A 21,578-nucleotide genomic window follows, 5' to 3' on the forward strand; every position below is an offset into this window, starting at 1 on the left:
GAGTTTTCTGCCTCCTGTTTGGCGACTAGCATTACAACGACGCTGACACACTGATAACCAGGAGCTATGCGTTTGTTAGTGTAGTGAATGAGTGCATTATCACTTAAATGACTGCTATGAATCACAATTGCTGCCTGGCTGTTGATAAGAGGTAAATACACAAGCAATTTGATTTTAAACTATATATCTGTTTATGTATTCTTTTATGTGTCAAGAAAATAATGTCAGGGCCAGATGGACAGTATGTCTGCTTTGTTGCACACTGCTATCTCTAAAAGTCTCACACAATCAATCTAAGGCGAGGTTGTACTGTTGACACTGAATTTTCCAGTTTACAACCGTTGCCACCACGCTGAAAAGGCAGATGTTTACACTAAATGACAAGCTTAAATTTAATTTGCAGGAATTGCAGAAAGGAATACCAAATTAAATTTTAAATTTAGAGAATCCTAATTGATCTGTGATATCAATATAATAATAATAATATTAATAATAATAATAACAGTTAAAAAAAATTCAATAATCCTAAAAGATCTTAGAATTTATTAGTCATCTTGGACACTTCTATTTTATTTAATATTAGGAGTAAAACACTGTTAGATATTGTATTTGTATTTACATATATTTTAAACAGTACCGCAAGCTATTATTTACATCGTTATTATGCATCAAAATTGTAATTTAACAATATTTCAAGGGCATTGTACACATAGCCTAATTCTTCTCTATTGACTTTGGAGTTAATGTTACATCTGCTCTTAGAAATATCTAAAAGGAAAGCGGATTGAAATATGTGTTTGCACGCTCAGCATGCTACACAGTTATAATAAGAACTGGGACATGTCTTTATCTCTGAATGGGTTTTAATGTGATAAGCTAAACTAGACCCTCAAAAATCCCTACCACGTGCAACTGCGGGTGGGGGACCTCAGTTGCTTCGCTTCATTCTTCTTCTTCGCTGCTCTCAGGTCATTAGCCGCTACATGACTGGATCGCCCGAAAATGGAAGGACATGAACAGAACCAGACAGGGGTTGTGAATAGCGGGAGGGACGTTTCTTTTTCCAATTGTTGTTATTTGCAAATGGCCTTATTGTGCAGAGGTGTTAGAGAGGTGGGGGCGCTAGTGAGGAAAAACAGAGGAGAGTATTTTAAAATGCTGACAAAAAGACGACAGAAAAAAGAACACAACATCTGGTAATTTGTTTCAGCAAGCTTAGCCTAATGATGTAAGCAGATTACTTTCCAAGAGAGTGGAAAACGGGGCATAGAGGGGTTTTTTTTCCGGTTCCCTTTTTTTCTCGTGCCCCTTTATAGGTCTGCCCCATTAAAGGCCGAGGCAGAAGCCACCCCTGTACCATCCAGTTTGTTCACATTGGTGACTCTATATATGCTATTTGCTGCCATTTGATAATTCACATACGCAAGAAGTGGATTTTGACCAGATCAGAAAATTGCTTGGCACCCAGTAGGAGCTCGGGTTTGTTTTGAAGTCTTTTTTTTATTGCCTTGAAAGGGGAAACTCCCTGACTATTGGAGGTGGGATGTAAGCCACGCGATGCTGTGGGTGCTCTGGGCCTGATTTGCTCCTTCTCCACAGAGAGCAGAGATCAGTGGTATGCCCAGATTGAAAGGGAGGGCAGGAACCTGGCGTGATGAAGGACACTGGCTTCCAGTCAATGTGTGGAGGAGACTGGAGGATGAAACACACCATTAAGACCAATTTAGAGTGTTGCTCTAAATTTCAGCAGGACTGATCGATCCTGACAGGAGGGCATCGTACTGCCTGCCAGATCACTTAAACCACTGCCCCTTGTCTCACGTTGCTTAATGTCATGTCATTGGCTATCATTCCCAGTCGAACACTGAGCTTCTGGATTTCGTTTCAATTACTACTTGTAGGATTACCTTTTATTTTTACACATCAGTAATCAATGAGGATTTTGATAATGTCATAATGCAATTTCAGCATTGCATTCTGCTCTCTTTTTTTCCTCTATTCTTAATCCAAAGTGAATTCCTCTGAGGCTAGCTGTCCTGTTGGTTTATTGATTTTCCTACCTTGCTCTGTGAGCATTGGACAGATACTCGAGAGCCGTGTAAGAAAAGAGACTATACCTTACTTAAGGGTTTAGCCATCACGCAACGCAGGCAGTTTGCATGATAATAACAATAGCTGAAAATGAAGCAGAGTACTTTTTTCAATGCAGATCAGAGTGCTTCAGAGAATCAAATAAGACATATAACCTAAAATGACACACACACACAAAAAACACACACACACAGAAATTCTACATTTTAGTAGCAAGAGAAGAATAAAAGCTTGAAATGTTAACTACAAATGACATGACGTAAATATAATGAAATATAAATTAAGAAAGAAAAAGCAGCACAATAAATAAATGGCATTTATTAAGCCTTCATTAATAACGCTAGTGCTTTTTGCAGTGTATAAAGAAATATTTTCTCCTCTATAGGAGCTCTGTATTGTTGTTATTATTGCAGTGCAACTATCTGTCAGTGCTGTGCTGACATTTTATATGCCATCTATTTATTAGTCGGGCTGTTCATTGAGGCAGCTCAGGTTAAGTATCTTGCTCAGTGTCTGACTGGAGATATTGAACCTGTAGCCCTCTTGTCCCAAGTTCAGTTCCCTAACCACAACCAGTTTGCCCCTTTGAAGGATGAGGTCTCAGGAAGAGTGGTGCTATGTATACCACACAGACAGTGATCTATTCTGTGTCTGATATCATGTTGCTCCATGTCACTGACTGATGTTACCTCCATCCCCCCACCCCACCCCACCCCACCCTTGATGATTAGATCCATGACTGTGCCTACTGTCCTCTTATAAAATCAGCCTGTTTCTTTTAACCCACAAGATGCCAAATCCTTTGTCAGAGGGAAAAGGGTGAGCAAGTGAATGAGCGAGGAGAAAGGGGGAAACGTGAAGTTATTTTAAAGGATGTTATTGCTTCAGTCTTTCCGTCCTTGACAAATGTTCTTCATCTGAGCTGGTGACATGTCCCACTGTATAAGTGGGTTATGAGCTAGAATGTAAGTTATGTAAGTCACAATGCTTTGAGACATCTGCTAAGCACATTCATATGTAATGAAACATAATGTAATAAAAATAATGGCAGGAGCATAGAAGATTTATTTCCCATTATAGGCATCCTTGCTATGCTTTATTGCAAGCTTCCAAGAGACAACACAGGGATTTCTTTTATGGAAAGCTGGTCTGCACACACTCACTGTAAAACTTCAAAAAAAAAAAACCCCCACCATCATGTCTTTTTTTGACATGGCCTAAAGTTTGCATCTGCACATGCAATACAGTGATAATGTCCACATGGCAACATAGAGCATCACAAATGTTGGATATTGAACCTTATAACAGCTATAAGAAGTAAGTAACACAAGTCAAATATCATTTTAACAAAACTGCACAAATATTCAGATACTGAGCCTGAATTTCAGTTTGGTCCATGATGAGGGAGGTGAACTAGTAGCTCAGTGTACCTTTAATGATTTGCCTGGTGCGGATCTTCGGGGGCTGTCTATGCCACCAGCTGAGGCGTTAATACAAATATAGCAGATAATTTGTGAGCTAACCTGTTTTTAAGTGGCTTTCTCCAAAAGTGTGACTGGCAGGTGGGGAAACATGGAAGAAGTAATTAGATATTTGCTGGTGCTGAACCATCCTGAGAATTCAGAATTTTCAGATGATACAACTTTCATGTCAAAAGATTTTGACAGTGGAGTAGTTTTATTGTCGTTCATTCATTTATTGAGCATCTTTTCATCGATCGGTCTGTTACAGTTGTTATTTTTTAAATAAAATACAAGTCATTCTACACAAAGAAGATCTTGTTAAATAATCTCATTAACTTTAGCTGTTTTCTTCTAAAAAAGAAATAGTAGGGCAATTGATAAAGTCTTAGCTCCACCTTCGCCGCCTCTCCATTTTGTAATCACAGGCAGTTTGGCAGCACAACGTAATTAGTTTGCACGCCAGATTTCCCATGAGCCCGAACCCAGCTAAAAGCCAATCCCTTCCTCATCAGCAGCCCAGAGACTAAACACCTACTTTATCTGGTTCCCCCAAGGCTGTCCATCCATGGGGAGTCAGGGTGCCCTCAAAAACATTTCCACTGAGGGCTCCAATGCCTCAGGCTGATATGGGTGAAACTTCAGATGGCAGATGGCACAGGGAAGGAAGAAGACTATATTTTTAAGTTAGAACTGCCAAACAAAAGTGGAACATCATATATCCTAGAGCTTTGTGTCCCAGGGCTGGGATTAAAGCATGAAATATATGTTTAGAGAAGCCACAAATGTCTTCGTTTCAACTGGAACTTTAAATGATCAAAGTGCCTGATGTGTAGAGGCATGCTGCAGGGTGTTTTATTTATTTATTTATTTTACATTTTCACCAGTTGACAGTAAGAGAACGTTTCACAGTTGGGTCAAATGTCATTATTGATTAACGGGTGAGCTAAAGTTGGAGCTATTGGTTGTATGTGCAGTGCTTTATATTATATGTACGTCAGTATCACAGCATAATGTCTGCATAGTCTAACAGTCTTTGTAACTGAGTTTGGAAGGACGGACTCATGAAGGCCAGTCTTTTTTCTTTTTCTTCTAGTTTACTCTTTTCATTGTAAGTATTTGTAGATATGCATACATCTGAATTACCTCTGCCAGTCAACAAGAAGTGATCGGGTAGTTTTTAATACCACTAGGCCCATCTGGGAGAAGGACCCTTTTCATTCGACATACTTGGCTGCCTGTCGCCTCACCATAATGGGCACACTGAACGAGCTCTGAAGCAATAGCCAATTAAATGCCTTGAAGGGGATGCCTCGAGGCCCTGCATGAAAGGCTTCAGGTGTGAAATGCTTGTTTTTCAAGAGTGCTGCAAATGTTGGCTGCTTTCAAGTTTGCTATTGCCCTGCTGGCTTCCCCTTCCAGCCCACCCCAGCAGCCCTTCTCATGTGGAGGAGGGTAGAGGGTAGAGGTGATGGGCAAGAGAAGACCACTTAAGTACAATTTTCTATTCAGCGTTCCAAACCTGCGCACTCTCATGTTTTTCACCGCTGCCTCGTAACAGCGAACAGAGTTTCAGGTGATGCAGACAATAGCTTTTTAGCGCACAATGGAGAGAAGAGGAGAAGCTGAAGGGCAGACGGGGGGGGAGATATGGAAGAGACAGAAAGTCTGCGCATGAATCCAAACTAAAGGCGACAGTGGTTGGGTGATGGCGGGGTTGGATGGGAGGGGGCTTAAAAGGAGATGGATTGTTTGCTAATTGTGGTCATTTCTGACCAGAACACGATGGTTCAATGACTACTTTAATGCGTTATTGAATACAACAGAAACTTGAAATGTAATTGGGAGAGAAGCTTCTGTTTTAGAAATTTGTTTTCAGCTCTTCCACTGGAGGGAAGAATGTTCATTCACAGCTCAAGTGTAAGAATAGACTGCCTTGTCTCCGTGCAATAAACTGTTGTTAGCGCCATCATTTACATCTGAAGTGTTACAATCAGCATGAATTGAAGTATTTACCCAAACAGTTATATTTCTAGTGTCAGTTCTCCCAACACAGAAAAAAAAACCCCCATCTTAGATCATTTAGGAGGCACATTAAAGGATGCCCAAAGGCACTAAGAGGGAATAAATCCAGGGGATATTAATCTTATTAGGATCATACATCACCATGGTGTCAGGTGAGGAGACAAATGAATGGGCGCCTGTTTATCTAAGCTAAGCTATGTGGTTTACCTAGCCATTGCTCAGGACACATATTGCCACTAATAAATTGGTTAAGTCTGAACAGAATGATTGTAAGGAAGTTAAGGGACTGGCTTGTCTGAGCTCTTGCCACTATAGGCAGCCATTCTCACATCCCCCTTTTTATCTGTCCAGATTGGGAGTGCCCTTTCGATAAGATGAAGAGAGGAGAAATCAGAATAAATGGAGTCCATTAAAAACCTAATGCATCAACTGCTTGATGAAGTGATTAATACACAGGCTGGGATTGTGATTGATTAAAGCATTTAATCAAACAGTTAAAAAAGCACAATTGGCAGTAGTGCATAAATGTTTTGGATTGCTTGAATGTATAAAGCACTGCATAACATTTTTTTTCCTCTCGAAAATTGCAAAGATCTGTAACATTTAAATGAGTTATTTTGGAGGGTAAAAAGAAGCATTTCTACATAAATCACAAATCAGAGCACGAGCATGCTCGGATTTGTGAGAAATGTGGCTTGCTCAAATTGTGACACAATTATCCCCCATTAAAAAAAGAGCAGTGATTGACTTAAGTGGTAACACGAACTCATTAAAGATCTTTTAAATATCCCCGAGTACACTTGCAGGAGGCTTCCACTTAGTAATCGATGACTAAAATCACTTGCAAATTCTAAGCTGGTGGATGAGTGGGCAGTGACAGGCTGGTAGCAACATTCGTGAGACTTAAATGTCATTCAAATTCACTAATGCAAAGGGAAATACATAGAGCAGATTGACACATCAAGCTCTGTAAAGTTCAAGCTTGATGTATAGCACATCGAGACAGGAAATTACAGATGTTGTAATTATCAGCAATGAGTGACCTCATGTGCTAAATGGTGTTGGGTTAAAGTACTTCTTCTGTGCTTTTAAGATGTGTACCACAAGGAAAGATTGGCATGTATCTGCAAATGGCATGCTTTTATTAAAATTAAATGGCGAAAATTGTGAGAAAGTAATGTTAAGAATAATTTCCAGTCAGAATAAATGTAGCTTTTCATTCACCTTCATGAGAAAGAGAGTTGAGAAGAGGGCACGTTTATTCTGCTAATTGTTTTCTTGCTTGGAAATAATCAGTCACGTTTATTGTGTATAAAAAAAATGCACTGTTGCTGACCAAAGGTAGCACTGCTCCAAATTCAAATGGAGATAAATGCAACTGTTGTATAACACTTTGCTTATTTATAGACCTCAAACCTGCGTGTACTAAGCTTCATGTGGCTTGCTGATGTTCATGGAGCTTTTTCTGTAATGGCCTACAGCAATGTGAAAGAGGTAAACCACCAGAGTTGACTATAAGATGTATGGCGAGGCTATATTATAGAGATATCCTTGAATCAAATAGCGCTTCTAAATTATGCAGCCAGTTTTCTGGATTTGAACCTAACTGACAGTGTTTTATAAAAACATAGGAATAAAAAAATGAGTCATGGAAAGGTACTGAAAGGAACTAAATACTGTACTTTTTTACTACACTAGATTTATGTTATAACTGTAGGTCCAGGGTACTTTCTGGATTTTCTAAATCCAAAATGTCAGATCCATACTGTGCTGTATAAAGTAGTTAACCCTTTCATGCATGAATTATGACAACCTCAATCCAGATTTTTTTCTAAAGTATTTTTATTCATCTTTAGGCATGAAAAAAAAAATTGAACTTCATTTTTTAAACTTTACTCTACTTTTCAAAGAGTTTTTTACATGTCCCTGCCGGCAGGGTATGGAGTGACACTTCAGTGCCCAATGTAGTGGTTTATGTGCAAGTATACCATCAACACTGAGACAAATACATGAAAACAACCTTTGAATAGCTATCCACTGTAGTGACCACTACGTGTGAAAGGGTTAAAATATCTTCATGTCAACCATCCCATCAGAAATATTAAGCAGATATGATCTTTCATTAAACAAAACCCCTATAATGTGCACCTGTTCCTAACTTTCAAGTACCCATTTGAGTGCAATATCTTTTAGTTTTGTCATATTGCTGTTAACAATGTGGACCTGAATATTTCAAGGTTTTTTAGCTCTTTTCTGTTTAACCAGACATTTCTGTGTGACAGTGCCCCTTCTGCCAGTGGGCATTTTGAAATCCGTGGACTTCTAAAGGACCACCATCTTTGATCCTGCGTTCCCTTGTCCCTATAAAGACATTTCCAAAGACACACATCCCAGAAACAGAAATGCAAATAACAAACATACATTACAATGTTCTGCGCTGTTTTTTTCTACGTATGTCTTTATCGTTTATCCTGAAGTGGATGGACACATCATTGATAGAGTTGTTTAACTAATAAAGACTAATTTGTATTTCTAGAGTAATAATCGTGTGACACTCAGTCGAAATTACCAGATTCAGTGCATGCTATTTAATCTGAAGTCTCCTAGAAATGAATAGAAGTCATATGAATGACACATGAATGACTTGTTAATTATGCAAATAGAGTGCTGCAGGAACCTGGTAAGTTGCAGGAACTCTGTCATCTAAAAGGGTATGGTGAGCGTGATAATGTAGCGGCTTGGCACGGCTCTCTTGATGTAATGACAGGTCAATTTGACTGGCTTTATGCTTTGCTCCCTGCCTCTTTTCTGTAGACGTGGTTAGGTTTCCCTGCCACTTCCCCCACCCCCTTTTCTCGTGTCCCTTGGACTTTGATTTCTCCTTTGTTCCGCTGGCTCCTCTACTGACACTTCCCAAGAATAAGAGATGCCACACAACCATGACCCTTTCACACCGCACCGATGACCTCTGTCTCTTCCATGCATGACCCCTCACCTAGAAGCTGACAACTTGATTAATTGAAGAATGTTATGATTTATGAGTATCTTCACAGCATGATTAACAAGACAACAGGTGGCAAAACTAAACAGCTAGCAAGAACATTTCTTAAAGGCGAGAAAACAATGGAGGATTATATTTAGAAACTATGTTTTGTCCAACAGTGACTGTCAATTTGGTGAAGCCATATATCATTTTGACTTTTTTGTCTACCACTGCAGTTAGGATATTTTCACAGAAAGGTTTCTTTTGTGTCCGTCTTGTCAGCCCAGTCAGACGCGTGAAGATATGTCATATCCTCACAATGTGGTAAATTAAAGTGCTTATTCAGTGCTCTGACTATCAGCCTAGCACATGTTTGATCCAAAGGAAAGTCAAAAACAGAAACCTGAAAATTCACAATCGAATACATACTAGGTTGTTATGTTGTCTTTAAAACAATGACCTCATGGACATACATAGATATCAGTATTGCATCTCTTAATGGCTCCTACACCACAAGATTACAGATGACATTGTGCTAATGCTTGACTCTGCACAGCAAAAAGTGTCATTTACAGAGCAGCATGTAAGCGAGAACAGTGTCATTCGTGACACAGGGCCAAGTCCAATTGTCTACCCAAAGCTTTGCGAGTTAACTCAGCTGACAGCTTCCTAGATAAATCTGTCTTGTAGTCGAGACACTTAACTGCGTAATGGAAGTTGGTGGTCCAACTCAGGTGACAAAAGGGATAGGGGTGTTGAAGAGGTCATATGAGACCTTCTCATTGACTAAGTCAGTCACAGAGAAGGACTATAGAGTAGGATAGCAGTCTCTTGACATAGTGTCACCAGCAGACTGTCCAGCTGAGCAAAAGCTCATGGTAAGATATGGCCTTTTGTGTTGACATGGATTTCTTCTGACCTTAGCTTCAGGCTGTGACAACTGATGGATGATTGATGGTACTGTTTCAGCTGTGTTGGGAGAAAAGCAAGGAACCTCTTAGTGTGTTCACACCGAACGCGATGGACGCGAATAGAGCGTCAGGTTTACATGTAAAGTCAATGGAAAGGCGCGAAGACGCGCGATTGCGGGTCCCGCGAAAATTCGGAAGCAGATTTGCGTCGCGAAAACGCCAAAACGCGTCTGGCGCGTTTGACTCGCGAATAAAACCATGCGCGTGAGTTTTTGTGTTGCATTTTGTGCATACGCGCGTTTCGCGTCTACCGCTCGAGTTGGAAAAATCTGAACTCCAGCGTCAAATCGCGCCGCGACAACCAATCAGGAGCCTGGTGACGTGGCTGTTACCTAGGTCAAAGGGGCAGATCCAGCCAAAGCCTTTCATACTTCAATGGAGGGGAAGGCTAATCAATGCGGTAGCAAACAACTCGGAGCTGTACAACACCAGCTGCTTTCAGTACCGAGACAGGAATAAAAAGGACCGAGCTTGGAGGAAGATATGTGAAGAGATCGGGCAACCTGGTAAGTTCATTCATTTCTCTTTTGAAAGTTTTCACTGACCCGGGAAGCCGCACAAAAGCTAGCAAGCCACGCTATTTTCCCACTGACGTACAAATACCGTTCTGCTTTTATGCATGTTGTCATTTAGGAATATATTTTATTGTTTATTAATAAACAGCACACAGTGGTCCCGCTGTTCATCCGTCACTGCTTTGCTTTTTCGCTGATTTTTTATTGCACAGTACAGCATTGCATTCTGCAGCCTGATTGACAAATCTCCTGCGCTTGCCAAATTTATCACGTTTGGTTTTGATAACCATCGCGTCCAATAGAAAAAACAGCACAAAAACACCCATAACTATGAGCCTCATTCGGAAATAGACACCTGCACCGTGAGGGAAAAAGGCGCACGAAAGTGGCGGGCAGATGAAGACAAACCGCGGCATAATAATACTTTTACGTTTTGCAATCTACAAAGGTTTGCACTTTGAGAATCAATTGTGAGAACTGTGACCAGGGGCTAGTTATTCTGAGAACCCCTGCAATAAATGAGGGACCACTGTCTACTCTACGATTATTATATCCAACCTGTTAACATTTAATACTGTATTGATAGAACCAACTGATTCTGCAGCAGAGCATCCCCAGTCCCTGAGCTCCTGCTGCTGCACCCACAGATATGTACAGCAAGCACTGATACCTTTTTAGTCGGTGGGATTCCCTTGTGATCACCTTTACTAAATATCTACAACCAATCTGATTATATCCTGTTATTGTTTTTGTTTTGTTTTTCAATGTTGAAATTAAAATCTAGTAGCAGCCTTCTCATTTCTTTGTGTTTTGTGCTGTTTTACAGGCCCACAGAGGAGGACGGCTCCGAGGCAGATGAGGGACGGGTCCCAGGACGGTCCATCGGCGGTGGAGCTGGCCATCCTGGAGTCCCTGAAGAGGCCACACCAGTCTCCAATGGAGCATTTCCTCCTCAGCCTTGTTCCTGCTCTGGAGAGCAGCTGGTCCTTTTTATTCCTGTCTCTCTGTAAATTCTTATATTTTATATATTTATGTTTAATGTTTTTCTGTTTGAGACTTTTAATATTATTTCAAATAAATGTTTATAATGACTAATGTCTCAGTTCTACTACACAGCAAATGTTGGCACACAACTTGACACATGTAGAATTTATTTCATATTATACTAATGACAAAATATACTGATACAGTGGGATGCAGAAGTTTGGGCAACCTTGTTAATAGACATTATTTTCCTGTATAAATCGTTGGTTGTTACAATAAAAAATGTCAGTTAAATATCATACAGGAGACACACACAGTGATATTTGAGAAGTGAAAAGAAGTTTACTGGATTTACAGAAAGCATTACTTTGACCCAGTGTGACCTGGCTTTAACTTAACTTGGACAACAAAAGACAGTCAGCGGCATCTTTTACACTTTTGTCCCCAATGAAATTTCTGCTCCTGATAATTGTTAAGAAACTTCTTTGTTCCCATTAGGATCAAAGACAACTGTGAAAAAAAGTGTGGCTTTTACACTTCTATGTGCGGTTTTCTCATTTTAGTCTTCTAATATATTCTGTCAAAACCATCACAAGCTGTGAAAGCATATAGTAAGGCTCGGATAAATTTTCGCACTATAATGGCAGAACGACTGAGCAACAGCCTGCGCAACTCTGTGTAAAAAAAATGTTGGGGTGTTGTGTTTACAAAGAGTTGCCGTCACTGAAAAATAAATTATCTGAGAGTCAGCAAAGGTTAATTTTGGTCAGACACCTTTCGATCCAGAGGAGCTGATCCCAGCAGTGCTGGTCATTGCACTCGTGCCTAGCCTAGGTGACACATGCACTGACCTGTGACATGGGCAGTGACAGCAGAGTAAAGTGCGCTGCGCTCCCCTGCCTCACTGTACTTGGAGAGCTTAGAGGGCTCCCAGCTGAGAGGAGCAGGTTAAAGCACAGTGCTACCCTCGTGTCATCAGCCCAGCCGTGATCAGTAGTTTCGTCCTCGACTCTCCGGTCCAGCCACCCACCTCTGTTGTCTCCTAGAGATAGTACTGCCCACCGCTGGTTGCCCCATATGTTTGGGCTGCACACAAGGTGGTTTCTCGGATACTGTGGTTGCTAATTATAAATTTAATTTGCATTTTAATTAGAATGGTGGAAAATTAAAGCCTGCCAGCTGGAGAATTACAAAATGCTTTTCCCTCCCTCCTTTTTTTCTCTCCCAGTTTAGACTGAGCATGACTCGGTCCTGTACTCATTTGTATGAGCACAGCAGTGGCACCAGTACCTTCCTAGTGTGGGACATGCAAGTGATTTTGTATACTAACTTTCTATATGTGTGGTGAAAACAGGCATATTGTTTACGAAATAATTCATGTCTTCTTTGACACCTCACATAATAAAGTTAGGCATAATAAAATCACAGATTTATTTATCATTCTAAGAACTTATTGAATATCTTCTTCTCTGGCAGTTTGATTGATAAAAGAAATGCTTCTCATGGTGCTCAGTTGATACACTTTCCACTTGTTGGAGAAGTAAGTGATCTGCATGTGTGGGCTGGTAATATCATTCAGTTTCGGTCATTATTTTCCAATCTCCATAATTCGTCCCTTTCCCTGTGTTGTTCCCCCATGGTCATACTCATTCCCTCTCCCTCCTCCCACGGGCGTCCTTGCTCAATAATTGTCATTAATTGATTGACAGCTCTGATAGACCCAACTAACCCCAGTTCTGCTCTCATGTCTATGTTTTAAATGAGAGCTTGTACATCCAGTGACCTTGTCTGCCCATCAGCTCTCAGCAAATGTGAAGCCAATCCAGAGGGTGTCTCACCTTAGCAAACTAGACCATCCTGAATGATTGTAATTGGTTTCTCAATCCATCTTTGATTCTTCTGCATTGTGCATTGGTAAAAGTTTTATTGAAACTCTCATCATATTGCCAGCTATACTGCCCCCTCCTTTAATTTATGACAGATTTGACCATTTTGTAAATTCTCTTGTGGAAAGACTTTTTACATATTTCCGTTTGTTATTTATTGTGATATTTAGCTTTGCAAAACAAAGGCTAGCATTTTCGATGAACATTAACAGTTTTCCTAGAGAGAGCTCCACCTTTTTTATGACAGCTGAGCCTCTGTTAATATAGGCTTTATAATTTCGTTCTCTACAATAATCCATGCATGTACTATATCCTAGGCACATGTAATGTCTGACATTCTTCCAGGTTGTTTTGGTTTGGGAGGCTGCCAGCTCCAGTTTTGCACCTCTTTGCAGGCCCAGTTTGATGTGGTGTGAATAACATTCAGACATACACACACGCCCTCATTAGCATTCATTCGGGGAAGCAATGCAGGACACCCTCTCTGCTCTGAGGGTGGCATTTGGCAAGGGCCAAATACACCTGGCAAAAAGTCTCCATCTTTTCCTAGCCCATCATGCTCATTCCATTTATTTTTTCCATCACGCACACAAAAACAGTCTTTGTTTTACCCAAAACACATTTTCCAAAAATTGCACACTTGTAATAATCACAAATTATTTTTTGTACCAAAATAAGAAATCATTGCAAGTCAGTACTGTCAAATTACATTTAAATGCAGTAGACAATACGTTCTAAAATATATTTATAATGTGAAATAATGCGTTGTAAAGCTGCCTTAGACTAATGATTACAATTTTAAAAAGAAAGCAGTCCAGTTCACATCCATGCCCTAGAGGGAGCTTCAGTAGCCATGTGAAAAAGGCCTGGCAAGACGATCCACCACATTCTCCAGATCTAAATGTGTACTACTCTGTTTAACAATCCCACCATCTCTTTATGTAAGACACATCCCGTGTGCTCCTTGATCTTTAATATTATTGTTCTAGATGCCATTGATGGCAAAGCTCCATCCAAGCTTCAATCTTGGCATCACTGTATAAGGTGATAGAAACTATTTCTTTGTTTTGCCCTGGTTAGCCCACAGAAATAAAGTTTGTGGAAAGTCAGTCAACATTTGAAAGACTGCATGACAATCTTTTTTTTTTTCCTATTCCCAACTCATCTGTTCAATAATATTCCTTTAGCTGAAAAATATCTTGGCAACTGGCTTTTGAAGACTCCTTTTAGGTTTATCTTTGTGAATTGTCAAATATTTGAGTGTATGAAGTGGTGTGATGAGGTGCAGAGACAGATATTTGAAGGGATTTTAACTCATTTGAGCAATTACATGCTTAACTGGCCCAAGATAATCTGTCATCCAAAGCTTCTGTCTCGGGCTCTCCCTCTCTTTTCCGATCCTCCACTCTCTCATACCCTCCTACGTGGCACAAGAGAAGCTCAGAATAGTAGGATTTAGAGCACAAAAGCTTACCCTGAATGGAATGAAGGCCTTGGAGAAATTAATTGCTTCTAACAAACAGCATGACTGCTAGCATGTTTTGTGTCCCATTCTTATCAGCCTCAGAGGTAGAGGGGTGGGCGATAGGTCTGGAAAGGATGAACCTAAAAATGAGGGAGGAAGCTTACAGGAGTATGCGCTTAGTGTTTGCTTACTTTACTTACTTTTATTTAATGCTGTCCATGAGCTAAGGGAACAAGCATTGGTGTGGTTTATTTAGACTTTATAATGGTCTCAACTGCTGCATCTGAATATAGCCCTTAATTTTTTAATGAAGGAAAAAATAGAAATTTTGACATTTGGAACTTTAGGAAAGCATCTTAATAAATCTACAGCAAATTCAGCTGTCAGTATAGGGACATGAAATGGAAAGAAAAAAATGCTAAGGTGGTGTTTATATGTTATTTTGGCCAGAGAGAGCAATTTTCCCAAAGGGTTTCAATTCATTATACAAGAGACAAATGTTTGGCTTAATGATGTGTGCATAATCGCATAAGGACGTTTATTTCACTTTAAATCTTAAAATAAAGTTTATATCAATATTACTGTATTTCAAAAAACACACATAACCTGCATGTAAACCGTGTTCCCCCCCCCCCCCCCCCCCCATTAATAGAAAAATAGCTGAAACAGTTAATTTACTGTATGAACCTGGAGAACATTCAAGGAAGCATTAGAAAGGGCGGGTGTGGGATTTACTCATGTGAGGGTGTGTGGCATATTTGCCCCAGTTCTGTTCTGTGCTTGCTCCCACTCCCACATGTCACCATTCTGTCTACCACCACCAGTGTGGCATCCATCATCCACCACAGACGCCGCAGCACCCCACAAAAGGAAGCTGTAGCATGCACAAAGACATTAGCATTTTTGCATCTCATTACGGTTATAATTGCATGCCAGTGTAAGCAGCTCGCTCTCCATTATCTTGCGTAATTTTATCAGTGACGTTTGAAATGTGTGTTTAAATGTCAATTATTGACTACAAAAAAGGAGTGACCTTTGTGGAGTCATTGCTTTTTCTCTCTCCTCTATCGCCTGTTAAGCCTTCTCTCTCTCTCTCTCTCTCTCTCTCTCTCTTGCTCCCCCTGCTCTCCGTGGTGTCACCTATTTCTTACATCTTACTCCTGTCCTTGTTTTGCAGGTGACATGTTAACTTTTGCCAACAGTAGGTTGTCACATTGGGCAACAACAGTTGGTTGACATGCGTGATGTTAATATACTCCCTGTCAGGAACTTTTCTGATGATCTCATTAAAACCGCTGTATAATAAAGAAGGCATTTACAACACTGACAAAACACATAATGAGAAAACAGTTATGAACTCATAACACCAATTTTACTTAGCATACTGTATATATGATGGTATCTCAGTAACACAGTGGATCCACACACAATGACATTCTATTATCCAGTCACTGATAATTAAAGTAACCAGCTAAAATAATGGATCTTTAATAACAATTATATAGTTGTCTAATAGTTTGGCATTATGTTTATTATCAATAAAATGTACTTACTTTTTCTCTGTTACAATATCAGAATACAGAATATAATATTGAATCTAAAAGCAGCTAACCCACAAGAGATACTATAGGATATATTAAACAGATATACATATAATATTATTTTAAAATGTAGTGCTACTCTTGAAAAGAAAAAATTAATATCACTTGAAAGAAGAGATAATGTGTAAAAAACCTTTTAGTGTTTAAAAACCTGTTAAATTATGGTCATATAGAGAATCCCTTCCCCGTAAAAGCTCGTGAAACTAATACCTTTATTATTTATTGGATGGCCTGTCCTGTCATATGTAGCCTTCAGCCTTCAGTTTATTTTCTCAAATTATTATACTTTATAAAATACTTGCTAAAAATCGCCACACTTGATGTTTTGATGACATACTATCAACTTAGGTTCCACTTTTCAGTTCCTCTGTCTCTTAATTTCTTGTCCAACAACATCATCAAGAAAATAATTATTTATATATTTCTGAATAATAAAGGCCTTGATTGTTTAAAGTATTTTCTTTGCATAGCTAATGATGCAAAAATACAGTGCTTCTCTTTCATCTGAAATGTCTTGTATTTCTCCAAAAGCCTTTGAGTGTCACTGGTGTTTCGTTTCCTCCTGTTTAGAACCCTCTTTAATCTCTTCATTATATGAAAGGTCAGACCTTGTTTTTCACCTTAAAACTGAATAATAAATGAATAGAAGATCCAGCACTCTTCATTATCTAAGACTTCTTATTTGAATTATTTCTGATAAATTAGGATTGATTTTCTTTAGCCGTACAATAACTGCGCCGCACAGTATTGTTATTACATTGTACACTCAGAAAAATTATGGTTCTTAAATGGTTCTTCAGATGGCTTCATGGTTCTTTAAAGAACCATCATACGTCAAAGAACCTTTTTATTTTGTGGATGGTTCTTCAGCTATTACAAATGGTTCTTTAAAGAACAAAAGGTTCTTCATCCTTAGCAATCTAAGTTTGATGGTGTAAATGGCATAAATATTTATTCACTATAATGAGGCTGTGAATTATACTGTGTGTTTTCTTTGTGTGCATGTGTGTGCGAAGGGGGAGGGCGGGATACCTGGCAATTACCCTTTAAGAGAAGATGGTAGGAAACTGAATATTCAAATAAAAGTTAGAAATATTTGCTTAAAAATATACTGGTGGCAGGGGTGGGGTGGTGGCAGCCTAAAGACCCTAACCCCCCCCCCCCCCCCCCCCCCCACACACACACACACACACACCCCTAACCCCACAAACACATTATGAATATGGTGAGTTAACAAACAGTAGACACAATACACACATTCAAATACTGTACTTTAGTTTTAAATTTTAATAAAGCATTACCATTTTCTACTCCAAGGCATTACTTTTGAGATTATTATATATTTTTGAAAATACAGCATAATGATAATACTAATTATTGTAAACTTTACAAACCACCCAGCAGTATGTAAAGTCAAATTATAAGATACAAGTAAATAACAATTGCAGAACAGAATGTCAGTGTAATAAACACACACTTCGTTTTGACAAATCACAACTTAGGTAAATGATCTGAGTAGTTGTTCATCATTGAGCAATTTGTTAATATGTGTTTCGAGCCAAATAAATGACAGGGAGAGAGAGTGACGTCAGAACACGTCATACTATAACCTCCCGGGAGCGGACTTAGGGGGTCAGTCGTTGGGATGCGCATGCGCAGACAGAGTGTGCGAGCGGCGGGCCTTGACCTTTCGGGGAAAAAAACTCACGGACGGTGACAGCGAGGCGGATAACAGTCTTCAGTACCTGCTGGACTTTGAAGCTGTGGATTCTGGGACTGTTAGAAAAGGTAAAACATTTCCATTAAAACCTTATTACTGTTTTGTTTTTGTTACTCGTCATTGTAGCTTGCTGTTAATGTTGTGCTAACAGTAGCGATTAGCTAGATACGTTAGCCGTTGAGGTCAGCGCAATTTAGTATCCGGTATCCGGTTTTAAAGAACCACTCAAAAAAGGTTCTTTAAAATGGTTCTTTTAAAGAACCATTTTAAAGAACCTTTTTAAAAAAGGTTCTTTGAAAAACCATTAAAGGTGCCCCAAAGAACCATTTCTTGATGGTTCTTTGGGGCACCTTTAATGGTTCTTCAATGAACCACTGAAAGAAATGGTTCTTCAAAGAACCATTGTTTGAAAGGTTCTTTGTGGCACCAAAAAAGGTTCTTCTATGGCATCAGTCTAAAGAACCACTTTTGGTTCTAGTTGGCACCTTTATTTTTCTGAGTGTAGTATAACATATGGAAAAGAAATATGAACTGCATAGTGTTTCAGCAGAATGAGCAGGCATGTAATTAGCTGACAACCAGAGGAACCACAATCTTTAAGAGTTTATCAAACTACTTGCACTTCTAATTAAAGAAAGCACAACCCACCAGGATACAGTTTCATTTGATCTGATCTGGAGCAGAAAATCTTCCTATTAGCATCCTCCTCCCCATGAATATGACAGTAATTGCAGTCTCACTCTGTTCCTGTTGTCCTTCTCTAGTTGAACACATTTAGCAAATTTACCTCGTACTGTAGGTTATTATTGTGCCATACAGTCTCGGGAATCAAATAAATCACTTAGGTTATCTTATTAATTAAGTCAAAATAAATGTGCTAGAGCTAATTTATTCCATCCAAATACCATGGGATCTCCCACTGCAACTAATGGCATACTCTGACATTTCATAGTCTTAACAAATAACCTGGAGTAATTCATTTAGATTTTTCCAATTAGAGATTATTTCATTGTGGTTGTAAGACAGTATACATACGTATAAATTTGCATTGTAAGTTATGCACTTAGTTTTGTTGCATTTTCTTTTGAAGTCCTGCTAGTGCTGTATTAATTAGGAACTGTCTTACCTTAAACTTACTATAAAATAGTTTTTCCTGAAAATTGCATCAAAACATCAGGCACAAGCGTAGTCTAACAGTCTAACAGTTATCTCATAACCTTATATCGCTCATTTGCATTGCTCATGCAGAGACCTGTCATTTTCTCCAGTTAGTAATTTATCAAGCACTTCCCAAAAAATAATACAAAGCAAGCAAAGAGACAGTGTAACTGTATGAACCTTGCACATTTCTCCTGCCCTCACCCGCCTCTCCGGCCCTCAGTGGAATAACACTTGATCCATAGCTCTTGAGTCTTTGTCCACGCCTCCCTTTTATGGCCTGTGGGCTTGTGAAGACCCCAAGTCAGCCATGCTTATCTGACCCTAACCTTGGCGTATGGTGACCTTGACCTGCACCTCACCCCTTCCTCGTCCTCAGGGCTACATCTGTTCCTTTCCCTAGGACACCCAAGTAGTTAGTGATATTGAAACATCACCTTGGGGCTCCATTTGTTTTCTCTGGAGAGGTCAGTGAAAGGTTGTCATTAGGACTGAACTTGATCCTCTGCTTCCCCTTAAATTGGTCCATCCATGCGAGAAGTGAGCACACTGTAAATAATGAGCATATAACGCAGAACATGAAATGGAATCGCAAAACTGACACCCTATACTTTTCCTTTTTATATTACAGAGATCCACTTGGGCACAGTGATATGTGCCATAGTCACAAAGTACTTCTATAAACCCAGAGACACATCTAGCACAAACATTTATAATGTAAGGCAGACAGTGTTTCATAGTGGAACAAGTGATCTCACCCAACATTTTTTTATACCCATAGCTAAAAGAATGCACAGCAGTTATTCTTCTTGTCTCTTTTTCTCAGCAAGCACTTGCAGGAGCCACAACTGTCAGCCTTACGTTTGTCTTGGCTGTAATCATTTCAACTCACTGGCTTGTCCCAGAATGATATGTTGATTGCGATGCCCTTTATTATTTTGCTTAGTGTTTCAGCATTTCTGTGAATTGGCTGACCTTTGTGGGAATCTTCCTGTTATTCTCTCCAGACGAAACAGTCATCCCTGCCACGCTATACCATGGGATACAAAGTTCATATTAATATTAATGAAGACACACCTGACAGTGTCAGGTTTTAATGGATACTTTACTTTAAAGGCGCCTAACATCACTCAATGCGTGATTTTATTTTTTCGAGGAATCATTTTTGATAAATCACAAGAGAGACTGAAAGGGTTTATTCTTTCCTGTTATCCAGACCAAATTCACACAAGACAAGATAAAGGGAAGATGTGTTTGGGAAATTAGGGGGGGAAAAGAAGCCCTCACAATGGTATCATGTTCGCTAAGTACGTGAAAATGTATTTTCTACCTCTATCAGTCTCATGGTATCATATCACACAGAAGTCAAGGGGGAGGCTAAAGGTTACCTCTCTGAAACATGGCATTGATCCTAACACCTGACAGCATCTCTCTTTGTTTCTCGTTCTGTTTTGTTCTTTGTAATTATAACAGTGCCATTTACTGCTTTCAGCGCTCTTATTTTCAGTGTGATACAAAGAAAAATCACAAGAAAAGCAAGAGGCAAGAAATGCTACATTATTGTTAGATGTACTGTATACCCAACGTGTTATCAAAGACAGTAGTTTAGGACAAATTATTCAATTTTCTTATTCTCTCTATTACATCGACCCAGACGTAAGGCTGAAACCAAAGGTGTTGTAGAGCTCTGCATATCATAAATCAGACCTAACTGACATTTTTTTAAAGAGAATGAATATCCACCCACTCTCTGTGGAAGGGCCATGGTATTTGTATGGCCAATGTGACCTTTCTCTATACCCTCTCAGATTAGGTGTACGACAGAAAATTGCGCTCTTGCTGCAGTCCATAAATCATACCAGGCTATTTTTTTCTTTAAAGAGGTATGTAAATACCAGTGTACTAGCTAGGTAAACAACACTAACCCTGATACAAATGGCTTGAAAATTGAAGAAAAGCACCTTATTTTTCAGCTGAAATTGCTTTTGAAACCCAGTTCTGGCACATGGGATGAAGGAGCCATGAAATGATTTGTGCTGGGGGAATAGAAATGGGCTGATGATAACCACACTCGACACAGTTCCTGTGTTGGGGAGTTCTAGCAATGATCAAAGATATCATTGTTGCACATTATTTCCCCCCATGCAGACCCCAAATGCATCTGTATCTGAAGTGACATCCACCCACATGCACTCAGAGTGTATTTAGTTTTAGGGGACAAAGGCCCTCCGCTACAGTACAGCAAGGGTCGAGCTTAACCAGTCGGTCCTGCTGCTGGTCTGACGAGCCTCAAGAGAACTTTTATTAAAAAGTGGTGAGTGTGGTAATATTAATGTCATGCATTTGTAGCATTTTAACAGTGAGACATGAAATTCTGTTACAAATTCACTTACTAATCAAAAGAGTTTATTTCAGTCCACAATCACAATAGTGAAAGCATAAGGTGTACAACAGAAGCATTATGTCCTGGGGTTTATTTACAACCTCTTTGTCAGATAGCAATGTAAGTGGGAACTAATTTAGTGTTTATGTACAGCAAATCTAGCTTTGCAGCATTTGCAGCAGCTATGGATACTCATTATAACACCTTTGAGTTTGTTTCAATGAGTAGCAGGACTTAGCATCAAATGTAGACAAAACAATTTTTATTTTGTCACTTAGCATAAATCTGTGTCTTTGCCGTAAAAGCCCAAAAAACATGGTCACTACAGGATGCTGG

General features: G+C 39.4%; 2 long non-coding RNA genes across 2 annotated transcripts in view; both read left to right on the forward strand.

Moving 5' to 3' along the window:
- Nucleotides 1–21,578, forward strand: part of LOC146569647 (uncharacterized) — an 81,028-nt gene that overhangs the window by 10,437 nt on the left and 49,013 nt on the right. The gene's annotated exons all lie outside the window — the stretch shown is intronic.
- LOC146569648 (uncharacterized) lies at nucleotides 9,739–11,140 on the forward strand. Its single transcript, XR_014893376.1, has 2 exons — nucleotides 9,739–10,036; nucleotides 10,872–11,140. It is a non-coding gene; the product is annotated as an uncharacterized LOC146569648 (long non-coding RNA).

The sequence above is a fragment of the Mchenga conophoros genome, linkage group LG7, assembly GCF_057382185.1.
Source record: "Mchenga conophoros isolate Kocher_MC1m ecotype Shallow Benthic linkage group LG7, M_conophoros_male_GT1.1, whole genome shotgun sequence".
Classification (NCBI taxonomy): Eukaryota; Metazoa; Chordata; class Actinopteri; order Cichliformes; family Cichlidae; genus Mchenga; species Mchenga conophoros.